Below are 14,075 nucleotides of genomic sequence, written 5' to 3'. Positions count from 1 at the left end.
ATATTAGTTATATAAATTATGTATAGCTATCTTATAGTTTTAGAACTAAAGCCTTTTTCTGTATTAGCTAAGTAAGCTATTTATTAAAAGACTCTTTTTACTTATATTACTCTAATATTGATATATTAATTGAATTTGAGATTCAGATTAAATTAGATACCAAGTCATCTAATTAGAAATTGAGATATTATTGTTTTCAAATTGAATAAAGTAATAGAATATTGAGCTATTAATTTGAAAGAGGAAAAATATATTAACTTTATTTTAACTAAATCAAATTAGATTGCATTTTTTGAATTGAATTTGTATAATTGTTTTGTAGCTCTTTCTAATAAATTAACATTCTTTTTTCAAGTAGATGAATTAGTAATAAAAGCGATATTGTTAATATATAAAAGGAATTTGATTGAATTGTTTTGGAAAAAATCTCTAATATAAATCAAGAAAAGGATTGGTAAGATAGGGCTGCTTTATGGTATTCCAGTCGAAATTGGTTTAAAAGATTCGATTTGATTATTAAAAGATAATTTTAATTATTTTTGTTGAAGAAATGAAGCTATCCAGAAAATAAGATTGATTGATAATCTCAACTTCTTGCAAATATTCAATAATTGATTTTTTGAAATATAATCGAATGCTTCTTTTATATCTATAAATAAAATCGAAGTCTTATTATTAGCTTACTTATTGCTTTCAATCTCTATATTCAAAAGGAAAGCTATATCGATTATCGATTTCTTTTATCATCCTCTTATTTGACTATAATATAAGAGATAAATAGTTTCTACTAGATATCCTAATTATTGAACTAGAATCCTTTTATTTACTTTTTCTAAATAATTGAAAAGTACAATAATCTTATATACTTTTGATATCGAATAATCTAGTTTCGAAGCTTTTTAAGGATTGCTCTAGTAGCTTGTTTTTAGCATTATGGGTGATATTCAATATTGAGAAGCTTGCTATATAAAATAAAGAAGGTTTGTGAAATAGCTTTATATATTCTTATAATGATTTCTTAAATAATACTATCTAAACCAGGAGTTTTCCCTTGAATTTTAATCGAACAAGTATTCTTTAATTTGTTTTTAAAAAGATTAGGTTATTCCCATTCATTAAATTATTAATATCCTTCCCATTCAGGTTCAGCTATAATAGAAGGTTGAGGGAATAGAGTAGTTTGAAAAATAGAGCATTTTCCTTCAAAAAAGGTTTTTAAAGCAATATTAGGGATTCTTTGATTTTGATAATCCTTTATATAAACTATTACTTTGAAAATAGTTTGAGTATTCTCTTTTTCTAGAAAATTATTCCAATAATTCTTCTTTACTATTTTAATAGCTTGAAAATATTTGTTTCTAATAATTCGATAAGCTTCTTTTGAATTAATATTTTCGAGATTGGATTCAACTTATTGTTTTGCTTTTTCTAATTCTTTTCGAAAGGCTTTCAATTCAGGAAACCACTATAGCTTAGCTCTTTTGTTTATTATAACCTTTGGAGTATAGCTTTCCATTATCTTTTGAATAATCCTTATAAGTTCGCTAGCAGTATAATCCAATTTGGAATAATATATATCGTTTTCTTAAAGGAAATCAATCGAATCTTATATAATTATTATAAATATACTTAGTTCGACTAAAGTAGACAAGTGTTTGGCTTTGAATTATAGAATAGATTCGAATAGCTTCCAATTGGCTAGCTTTATATAATATTTGATTATTGGTTTTGATAAAGAATATTTGGATTCTCTTTTCCTTTTAATTCAAATAGAATTCCTGAATAATCAAATCTAATATTAGAAAGTGTTTGCTAATCTTATATCCTTAAAAAATACTTTGAAAAACTAATATGAGATTGAGTATACTTAGATTTGTCAGATTAATTCGAAAAAAAATAATAGCACCAGATTCATTCAATAAATTTAGATTTTGATCTTCAATCTATTTTACTAGTTAATTGATATTAGCATTTTTTGTTTGAAAAGGGATTCTATAATGAATGATAAGAGTTGAAATTGCCTAATACTATTGTTTATTAATTAATTAATAGATTATAAAGAAACCGATCAATTGTATATCCTTTTTCCTATACTTGATCTATTTCATTATATATATTAATAATTTGGAAGGTTTCGCTTTCATTTTAGCAATTTATTATCTATATATCCAAATCTATTAGTGAATAAGGGACTAGATTAATTATAGCTTAAAGGTCTTTGGAAATATAGGAAGGTTTGGGGTTTGAGATTGGGGTTGAAGTTGGGGAGAATTTGTATAAAATTAGAGTATATAGTCAATCTGTAATTAGAGAAATTAATTTCATTTTTTTGAATCCAAGATTCCTAAATTAAAATCAGATCAATATTAAGCTCAAGAGCAAGCTATAAAACGTTTTCTATAGCTTGAAAACTTTTGTTGAGATTTATTTAAATTTTTATTTATTTATTTATTTATAGTGATTAACATCTAATATCTGACCTCCCAAGGGGTATTCTAGATGTACTAAGGAGCGGGCCTACAGGCCGCTAGCGTTCCAGCCACTCATAGTAATATAATGTTAGCTAATCAGGGGCTTGTTGCCTCTAATATTCCTTTGCTCAGTATTGTTTATAGCAATCCTGCAACTGTTCTATCTAAAGATTTGTGGTCCTATTTCAGAAGGCCTTGTTTTGTATATTATCCGGGTATCGGCGGATAATTAGGTCGATCGCTGTCGATCGGAGAGTGCTCGAAGTACTTATAGCTGATCGATACAGGTCTTAGGTTGATTGGGGTAGAGAGTTCATCCTTAGGGTATTAGAGTAGATTGGAATTTGTATAGTTTTGTATAGTTTGGATATATCCTAATATAGAATCTGGATTTAGCAAGAAGGTCAGTAAAGCTATATTGTATTTGCAGAACGCAATTAACATATACTATTATATCCTATTCAGATCGAAGTCGATTTGATATAAATAGCCAGTTGCTATACATCTGATTATTAATTGAATATTGAAAGAAATATAATAAGCTTTTCTCAATCCTATATATACAGATCTTTGTACTATTTTCGTGATTGAATCTGATATGATAGACTGCAAAGTCATTATGTTCGGTCTGCATCGCTATAAGTCTGTGTAATACCCTGCAAAGAAGCTTGAAGCTTTCCGGTTTCGAGGTATTATATATTGATTTCTATGTATCATATATTTTAAAGATCAGGCCTCTTTTTTCCTTCTACTATTTGCTTTCGGAACACTAATATTTGGCATGTAGAACAAAACGGGAGCTACTGACTGTAGGGAGACAGGATGAGCTAGAATCAAGCGGCCTAGCTGTGCCCTGATCAGCGAAGCGATTGGCTATCTCATTGCTCTTAATCTTAGTATGTCTAGGGGACCACTTAATTATAATATTGTAGTATTATATTGCTTGATAGTACTTGTGATATGCTTATTGAGAGGAGACAGTAGCGCTTCCTCGTATTCCTTAGATTATTGATGTACTATCAATGTATAATCATATTTATCCTTGGTAGAAGTGATTAATGATGTTCAGAAAGTATTTTAATCCCTGCTATATACTGATTACCTTAATATCAAAAACATGCGATTATTCGTGTATACAGTTATAGTTGCTATCAATCTATTGCTTATCGTAATAGATTGCAAAGCTATATCCTATATGGTGATTGTGTTCATTGTATTGTTTAGATTTGTTTGAAAATACAGAATAGTCTTCTTAGGGGATTAAATCCTATTATTCCTTGAATGCTTTTGTGGTATCCTCTTTGTCTATACTATTCGTTGGATTAGTGTGATATTCGGGAGAGAAGTGAGGCTATAAGAATCTGGGGTGTTTGGTAGCAGGAATCGCTTGTTCTATTCTTTGCAGTTTTGTATTAGAACCTTTCAGAGTATTTATACCTTATCCTTTTTTCCTAATGTATAGTTTTAATCGATTTACAAATAGGTATTGTATATCTATTATTTAAGCTGAAACGCGAACCTCAATCTGGCTTGCTTTAGTGTAACAATTCCAGCTGGGAGATTAGCTTTTACGAGAAGTGCGATCATCGGGGTTATCTTATAGACAGGTAAAACTCCTTGTATTGTATTATAGATTGTTTTGCTAACTAGATTGATATATTTCTTGATTCTGATGCTGATCGGAATATAGCCTGTATTTGAATGTTATTTGTATAGCCTATCGAACTATACTTCGGAATTGAAGAGAGCGACGGGGAGTATACAGATAATGATTGCTTTTCGCAAGCAGGCTGTAGATGGTCCGTGAGCTGTATAGACTATTAATCGGATATGGAATACAATATATATAGCTTTCACAATGTGCGTTTTGATATACTATAGGAATGTTAAATGTCGATCAAAAAAGATATCAAGCTAGTGTAAGATTGGTTATGTTCTGTTAATAAGCTCTAAAGAGATTGGCATAATGATTAGGTCCCAATTTATCCTTATAACCAGGTTTGCAATTTCATATTTTCTTAATATATAAAATAGCTCAAATTTTTCCGAAATGAAAAAGACCTTATTCTGATCTTTCTATTATAGAATATATCAAACGGTTCGATGGAGTATATATATATTTGTAAATAGATCCTTAGATATATAATATATAGCTATATCGTTAGCATATCCGAAGTACTATGCTCTATCTTGATTAAAAAGCTTAGCAAGGTAGAGGGTATATAGGATAAAGGAGAGTGGCGATTTCTGGGGGATACTGTATGTGATCGGGAAATCCTGTGTTGTGATTCCCTCAAGCCTTATATACATATATCTTTCAGTCAGAAATGAATTAACAAATTGTAAGAGCGCTATAGGTCAACCCTGCTTCTTTATATATTATAGGAGTTATCTTTTAAGGAATGCATTATAGACGTTTTGTATATCTATTGTTATTAGTGTGATTACTTTGCTAATTGCTAAAGCAAGCTTGGCATTATGGGTGAAGGCAGCTATGAGATCAATATCGGCTCTTTTCGGTAGCGCTCTGCAATACTGAGGGCTGATAATGTTGTATCTCATGGTTGTCTATGTAATTTGACTGGCGATATATCTTTCTAGTTCTTTTCAATATATAATATCAATACAATCAGTCTCCACAATCTTGGGGACATTCTGTTCTTCTTATCAACCTTAGATAGTATAACTATTTCAATGAGTTTCCATTTGTTAGAATAATAGCTAAGCCTAAAGTAAACTGTGAAAATCTTATATATTATATTTTTTGTGCTAGGCCAGTATATCTTGAGAAGGCGAATGATTATTCAATCAACTTTGAATAATATATTTCTGATTTTTATTATATATTTTTCCATTTCCTTTATAGTGATTGTTCTTTTCTATAATAAGATTATCTGGTAGCTCTATTTTTATAAAGGGTTGTGCTATAAATCATTCGATGTTTTAAAGCGGTTGAGTATTGTTATAAAGAGTGCTTTGGCTTTTTCCCTAATATCAGTAATCTTTTAGCCTTCGATTATCAAAGGAGAGGTCTTAAGATCTGTTTCTAAAATCAGCTTATACCAGTTCATAACTTTGTATAATTCCTAATTATCCTATACATCGTCCAAGTACTTAATCCAATAGGCTTGTTTCAATACTCGCACAACTCTCTATAGGTCCTATTGAGCAATTGCTATTCCGTCAGTAGTTCCAGTTCTCCTAGCTTGTATATATATTCGGTATACCTTCTTACACTTATCAATCCACTATAGGGATAATCGATAGGGTTTGCAGCCTTTCTGCCCCACAGCTATTACAGAGGTGCTCAATGTATTTGTAAATCTGGCGATTAGTCTATTAACATTGTAGGTAGATCGGAGGTCCGGGTTCTGGAGGTTCATTAAGTGGTTGGCTATTATGCCTGCCAGGCAGGGTAAATCTAAATTGTATATCCGGATATGTATTTGTTTGTATTCAAAGGTTTCTCTATCCAAAATAGTAATAACTTGAGTAGTATGATCAGAGTCGCTATATAGATTGTTATTAATCACTATCATAGCGGTAGTCAGGTTGGAAAAGGTCAGATCCAGAACGTATCCCCTTGTATATATAGAAGCACTAGGAGTTCCAATATATTCCATTCCCTATTCGATAGCCTATTGTATAAATGTGTCATTTTAGTTAGTAATTGCTACTTCAGATTCCTATAGATTATATTTAGTATTGAAGTCATCTCCGATAATCATATTAATCTCTAAGGCGATCTCTAATCTAAGTATATATTCTATTATTAACAGATTAAGCAGGGTATAATAGATATTAAAGATCGAGTATTTATTAATATTAATTTAAAGTAAATCCCTGCTTTCAGTTTACTTTATTTATCTAATCTTCAAGTTGCCTTCTTTTTGTATATAGGTGATCACTTATGACCTACGCTCAGAACCATCAGTCACTCCTCAGGTATCGATTGGCTAATATTGGTTATATGCGGTATGATTTTGAGTTGCCGAGTTATTGTACAATTGGGGTTCTTGGATATAGATAATATCTATATTAGTTTTTCCAGTGATTTGTAGAAGGGTAATATGATTAGAGTGTTTGTGCTCTATATTCGCTTATGCGATTGTGAGCCCCCTTCCCCCTGTTGAGTTTGCACTGATTATACAATTCATACAAGAATGGTAATGGTTTTGTTAGTATTTGACTCATTCTCTTTGCTTATTTCAGAATCGGGAGGTAAAAAGGCTTTTTCAGTTATAGCTGTTATATTATAATTTACCCCTTTGTTAGTATGATATGGAGGGTTACAGTCTAGAGTGTAAATCGGATTGTTAAAGGGGTTCTCCCCTGATTAGATCTATTTGGATGATCGGTTCATTAATTGCCATTCGTTCTTATAGGCAGTAATACAGGCTCCCGGTATAGGGGGTCTAGGGATAACCACTTGAAGCTGTTTAGCTAGCGTTGGAACAGGTGCCTTTCCCTTGTGTGTTTTCTGAGTCTCCTTTCAGCTAGCGGTTCTAACTTCTCTTACTTGTTAATGAGTGAGCCTAATCAATTTTCTATTAACTAATCATAGTGTTATTGGGCAATTGCTATATACAGATCGAAAGGATTCTAGGTATTCTGTATATTGAATATTGTTTTAGTATTACTTATAGATCTTTCTATCGGTATATTTAGTAGTCAATTTATTATACTTAGAGTAATAAGCTAGGCGATAATATATATACAGATTACAGTATAGCTGACACCTATTAGAGTACTGTTGTAGTTGAGGGTGTCGCAACCTATCAAGAGGCTTCAAGTATTTATTGATATTAAATAACTGGAATGGTTTTACTGTTTTCTTGAAACTAACAATCTAGTTGGCCTTTTTCGTAAAAGGGTTTACCTTGTATTTAGAGACTTTGTATTGTATTGGTTCCTTTTCTATCTGCACCTTGATCTCTTCTCGAATAATTATGTCTAGGAGTATTATAAATGTATTTAGTATATTATGAGGAACCTGAGGTATAATATAGTTATACCAGATCTCCGCGGTTTGAGCATTATCCGCATTAAATGCAATAATTAGCTATATGCGATTTTCGTTTTGTAAGAGGTTTTTGCATTCCTCTAGTATCTTATATCCCAGGGTCCCACCCGTTCTATTGCGATGAAGCAAAAGAATCAGTTCGAGTTTTAATCTAGGAACTATTTCTATAATCTTCAGTTGCAGTTCGAAGGGGTTATTGGCGATTATCTGTTGCCCACTTTTTATTTTTATAAGGATTGTACGGCTGTTTTCGCTTTTGTTGTTTGCGCTTCTGTATCGTTTTCTGTCGTTTTGAACATACTCGTCTTGGCATTCTTCGGTGCCTGAGGCGCCCCCTCAGTCTTGAGCACATCAGTATAGGATTTAGCAGTTCCCTCTGGGGTTGTTTTTGTGATGGTATAGGGGTTCTCTGTATAGGCCTGGCTTGTCTTATAATCTTAATTATGCCATCGATACACACAAACCTCACATGTTAGTATAGCTCAGTTCTGTCTTGCTCAAAATTTTAATACACATGTTAATCGTATTCGCAATCTTTAGGGTTACTTGTCGCTTTTTATTCTCCTATAGAATTAATTGGTTATTGCTTTATAAATAAATTATATATCGCCATCTTCATTTGCTTTAATTATCGATATAATTGTTGTCATTATTGTTAAAGCAATTGGGTTGTGACTCGACACGCTTGGCAGCGTGATAGGTCGCTCACGACCGCATATTGACGGTATTATGGTATTATAAGATTCCTTCAATATGATTTGTTATAATATAGCTGATTAGGCCTTGATAAAATGCTCAAAACTCCTATAATACTCTTTTCCGTATATAGGCTATTACTTTGAAAATGGAGATTTATTTAAAGAAATCTGATATTATTGTAATATATTAATTAGTGCTATTGGCTTTTTTGTTGAATAGCTTTAAAGATTTTATAGCTTTTAGAACTAGCTGTATGATTTCCTTGATAATTAGAGTATTTGGTGATAATATGAGAGCAGAGTTTTCCTTTTAATTGTAAACTATGTAGAGATGTATTGTTGTAATGTGTTTGCCTCCATATAATTTGTAAGAAGGGTCTTTTTTGCAATATGAGCTTTGATGCTCAAAGCCCTGGCATTTTTGGTATTGTGTAGTAGGTTTGGATTTGTAGAATTATTCTATTCTGACACTAGTACCTGCAATATACAACCGCTTTCGAATAGCTAGTTCAGCTTTTGATTTTGAGGTAAAAGCTATAACAATAGCGTTGTCTTTTGGTGGGTTCTTTGGCTATTGGAGTGAGCCAAAAGGGAGTTCCTATTGGCTTGAAATCTGTATTGAAGGTTTTGATTTCAGTTATAATCAAATCTATTCCTTTGGGCCAAAGAACTCTTTTATAGGGATATTGTGAATAATAACTCTATGTTATTCTTGGTTTTTTTGAATTCTTTCAAATTTGATAATATTTTTCCAGATGGCTTTTTTTTTTAATTAGAAATTGTATTGTAAAGAGATTATTAGTAGTACTAATAATATTATTATTAAAGAAAGTATTGCTATAGTAACTACTAGTTCTTTGATTCCAATTTTCTGGAAGGCTTTATTAATCTTGTTTCGAATTATTAAAGGCAAGAAGATTTTAGAGTTAGGGATTTTCTGGTTTGATTTAAGAATAATCGTTTTGGATAATACTAGTCTTTTCTCTATTGAAATAGATTTGTTACTTTTTCCTTAGTAACTAAATTCCTATTCCCCTTTTTTTATAATATTAGCATAAGAAGGTTTGATATTGATATTATAGTACTAGTAGAAGCCGATTTGGTTAAAGCTTTAGTTTGAGATTCGATTTTCCGTATAACTGTTTCCAAGTGATTGATTTGGGATATAATGATTTTGGAAGCTGTAGTGAGATTTCCTTTTTTCAATCTATTCTCTAAAGATTTCTAAAAGATCTAATAGCTTACATTGTTCATCATATAATTGAAAAAAAATGAAAACTAAAACTATAAGATCTCTAGCTTTTAGAATAGCTTTTTTAAAAATAATTAGATCGTTTTGGATTTTGAATTACTTGTTTGAATTGGTGAATAATATAATAAAGTTTCGCTTTTTGTTTTGATTAAAGATTTGAGTACTATTGTTTTGGCTTTTGAAAATAAAAGGATTACTAAATATACTGAATCTTGTATTCTGATTTTAGAACTGATTATTTGATTGATTGATGAAAAAAGGCTTGATAATTCGATTAGGGTTCTTCTAGAATAAATACGCAAATTTGAAATTGTAGAAAAGCTGGAAGTGATTACTGAATAGGTATTTAGTATTATAGATTGATTTAGGGTAGCTTCTCTCATATTTATATCTGAAAAGTATTTAGATTAGTATTTGGAATCTCTACAAACTATATAATCGGCATATTCCATATTGATATTGAGATTAGATTATTTGTTCTAAAATCTTAGGACAAAGTTTTTCATGTGTTTTTTCGTGTATGTTTTGTATTTCGAAGTGTCGACGGCAATATTATAATAACTATTAGCCAGAATCACTTGGAGATAATTGCAATGGAATTGTATTGATAACTATAATCTAGAGCGATTGTGAGAAGGTCGTATTTCGAAGAAAAGTTTCCTTCGAAATTTGTTGTATGTGTAGCCTAGTACTTAGTATATCTAGAATACCCCTTAGGAGGTCAGATATTAGACAGTAATCACTATAAATAAATAAATAAATAAATAAATAAGTTGATAGTTAGGACAATATCATTAATATAGGAAAGAAATTTGATTGAATTGAATAGAAAGAGGTTTCTAATATATATAAGAAAAGGATTGAAGAAAATTGAATTGTCCTTGTGATATTCTGGTCGAAATTGGTTTGAAAGATTCGATTTGATTATTAAAAGATAGTTTAGTTGTTTTTATTAAAGAAAATGGAAGCTATCCAGACTATAAGGTTTGTAGGTAGTTTTAATTTCTTACAAATCTTTAGTAATTGATTTTTCGAGATATGATTGAAGGCTTTTCTTTATATTTATAAATAATATTGAAGTCTTTTTATTGGCCTACTTGTTTCTTTTGATTTCTATAATCAATAGAAGTGTGGTATTGATTGCTGATTTCTTTTGACAGCCTTCTATTTGATTTTTGTATAGAAAGTGAATAGTTTCCGCTAAATATCCTAATTATTGAGCTAGAATCCTTTTGCTTATTTTTCCAAGGCAATTTAATAATACAATAACTCTATATGCTTTCAGAGCTAAATAATCTGGTTTTGAGGCTTTCTTTAAAATGGCCTTAATGGCTTGTTTCCAGCATTAAGAATGATATCCTAGATTAATAAGTTTGCTAAAGAGAATAAAAAAGATTTGTAGAATTGCTTTATAGACCTTTATAATAATCTCTTGAATAATTCTATCTAGACCAGGGGTTTTTTCTTATATCTTTGCTGAATAGATATTACTTAATTCGATTTAAGAAAGATTAGACTATTCCCATTTTCTGAATTGTTTATATTCTTCCCATTATGGTTTTAGACAAGAACTCTATTCCGTATAATAACAGCTTCTACTTTATTGATCTAGAATTGTATTGGAAATCGTTTATTATCATATACTGACATTTTTGTTTTTGGAGTGTTGATATTTGGCATGTAGAATAGAGTCAACATTCACACACGAGCTTATAACAACCATATCTACGGATATCCCGAAATCATATTATACAATATATACCAGTGCGATTGCTGTAGCGCTCCGAGCTGCTTGGTTTGAGAATACTGTTGCAACAGAATCAGAGAGGGCTAGCAAGCCAGCCATCACTTACAGGGATAGCAGGCTCCCTGATCAATCTCGATAACCGCTCCTCAATTACTGCTCCAAAGAGAATACGGATTAACAATAAAAGCGCTGATCTTCTCTCAAGCTTATTCAAGAGTGATCAGAATATTATTAAAATAGTTGTGAAGATAGTTATTAAAAGAAGATCGATATACAACAGAAAACACACTGCAGACAAGGCTCTAGTACTCACCCAGCTTCGAAACGATTTTCGTACAGTTTGCAGTGCAATTTGCGGAATAGGATTTGAGCTAATTAGCAGAAGAACTGGTATACAAAGCATTAATAACTATTACAGATGATATAAAAAAGGATCTTCAACTCGAAGTTAGTAATAGAAAGCGTAAAGCCAACTATACAAACATATACAGAATACTTCGAACCCCTAAAAACCGCAATTACTACTCCCCTTAGCTCAACTGTGAAAGCAGAGGCTATAAACAGATCTAAACAGGTGATCAATAAAGCACCGAGATTAGAATGCATAACAAAAAACTCTTCCTCCGACTCGACAAATAAATCAAGATGGAATTGTTTTTATAAAGAATCAGATAAGTATTAGTAAAAACAATCCCAAAGATTGCTACTCTAAGGACTAGAGTTATTGCAGCAGTAACATCCACTCGAACTGGGTGGGCAGTCACAGCTCCCCAGAAGCCCATATAGTCCTTCTTGCGAACAAGCAACAAATTATAGCAGCTACTAACGCTACAGATCTTGCGATTAGTAAGCTATAGTATATATATATAGTATCAGGGTCTTGATAATTATTACCAATCTCCTAGGAATGCCCATAGAGATTAGGGAAAAAACAAATGAGAAAAGAAATCTGGTATCAGACAGGACTATGTCCAGTATGGGTAGCGAGATTTAAGCTTGGAGTAGATAAGCAGAATCGGATTACCTGGATATTATCCTTCCAGGAACAGCCACCTCGTTATAATCTATTCAACGAGATCCGAATATTTCCAGCAAGTAGAAAACAAGCCTTGGGAAGATACGATCTAAGATGTCAGCAATATTGTGAAAGCTGGAAATACAAAAGAGAAGCGGTATACAGAAAGTGCATATATCTGCTATCTACTCATAAGCCAACCAGAGATTGTAATTATCCAATACAATGTACAGGATGCCACAGGCCCTTCCCAGTGGATTATAATAATTGTTTTACTAAGCCCTAGTAGGTGAATGACAAGATAATGTATTCAAATCGAAAGCAGATCCAGATTATTCGATAAATAGGGGAGATCAGTATTACTATCGCTTCAATATTAGTAATAACAATTCAAATACTAATAATAATGCAAGAAAGGAAAAGGAAATCTAGAATAGATGTAGTCTCCCGATATAAAGATAGCAGCAATTCGGAAAGTAATACTAGAAGAAAACAAGCAAATAATATCTCAGGGAGCTCAACAAATGAAGAGCGGGATGTATAAGGTCAATATATTACCTATAATAGGGCAATAAAGATTAACAAGAATCTCAACCTTGAAATTCTAAATAATCAGACTATAACTAGGGGATATAATACAATAATAAAAGATCTATATAAATAAATTGAATCCGCTATTTATTGTTTGAATAAATATGCGGAAAAGCCTTATATTGCATATAGCAGTATTGCAGCGAGTGTTTGAGGAAAAGATCGATGTAATATGTATATAAAAGCTCTGGGTATTCAATACACACATTCAAATATATAACGAATACCAATGCCTATCCCCAATAATCTTCTGGAGGGGGAGCGGGATGTGCGAGGAAGGGTAGGGATGCTTATAAGTAATAATATATATCAGAATTGAAACTAGACTATAAATACTATAATTAATAGGAAAGGAGTATAAAGATTATATATAGCTTTCTATAAACAGAATTAAACTACTAAATCTATATAGGGAACCGAATACCTCAGGAGTTTTAAAGATGATTCTTAATCTAATACTAATTGAGGATACAATCATTGGGGGAGATTTCAATACTTATTATATATTATTCGAATTAGGTATGAATATAGTATATAATGGTAATCGGCTTGCGGAATGGTTTAGTAATAAAGGTCTCAAGTTTACGAATATTCTGGGTCAAGTGATATATAGAGCAGGATATATAATTGATCTAATCTTTTCTAATATCTTAGGAATATATATAGAAATAAAAGCTGATATATATTGTGAATCCGATTACAATATTCTTCTCATTATTATACAAAGAGTGAGCTTAGTAATCGAGTCCCAATACATATATTGTATCAGGAAGGGAGATCTATCTCTGTTTCAAAGAATTGATATCAGTTAATATAATGGGAATCAAACGGAAGGCACAGATAGCAGTCACAAGCATAGCCCTGGATCGAGCTGTCGAAAATATGCAGAAGGTATTATAACAGGCAATCAGAATAACAGAAAGACCGGATCGGAAGATAGGAAAATCGGCCCTCTGGTGGACACCTGATTATACAATTGCTTGAGATATATATCTCCAGAGCCGTACAACTAATAACGATTACTCTACAGAATGCAGAGTATTCTTATTGTATATACAATAGGCCAAAAAAGGGTATTAAAGGAAATTCCTTAATAAGATGAAATCAGATCGAGACCTATATAGAATAATCGGATGGCATAACCTGAGCCTTATATACTGTGCTCTATGGATTATAGTAGGTGAATGTATTATTATATTGAATAAAGAAAAGGCCGAGCTGCTATACTCGGAGATTCTATAACACTTCAAAACCATTAATGATCTTCTAAACTCCGGA

This window comes from Botrytis sinoallii, assembly GCF_014898435.1.
Source record: "Botrytis sinoallii strain Bc 23 chromosome Unknown BSIN_001, whole genome shotgun sequence".
In the NCBI taxonomy this organism is placed as follows: domain Eukaryota; kingdom Fungi; phylum Ascomycota; class Leotiomycetes; order Helotiales; family Sclerotiniaceae; genus Botrytis; species Botrytis sinoallii.
Note: the sequence above shows the minus strand (reverse complement) of the source record.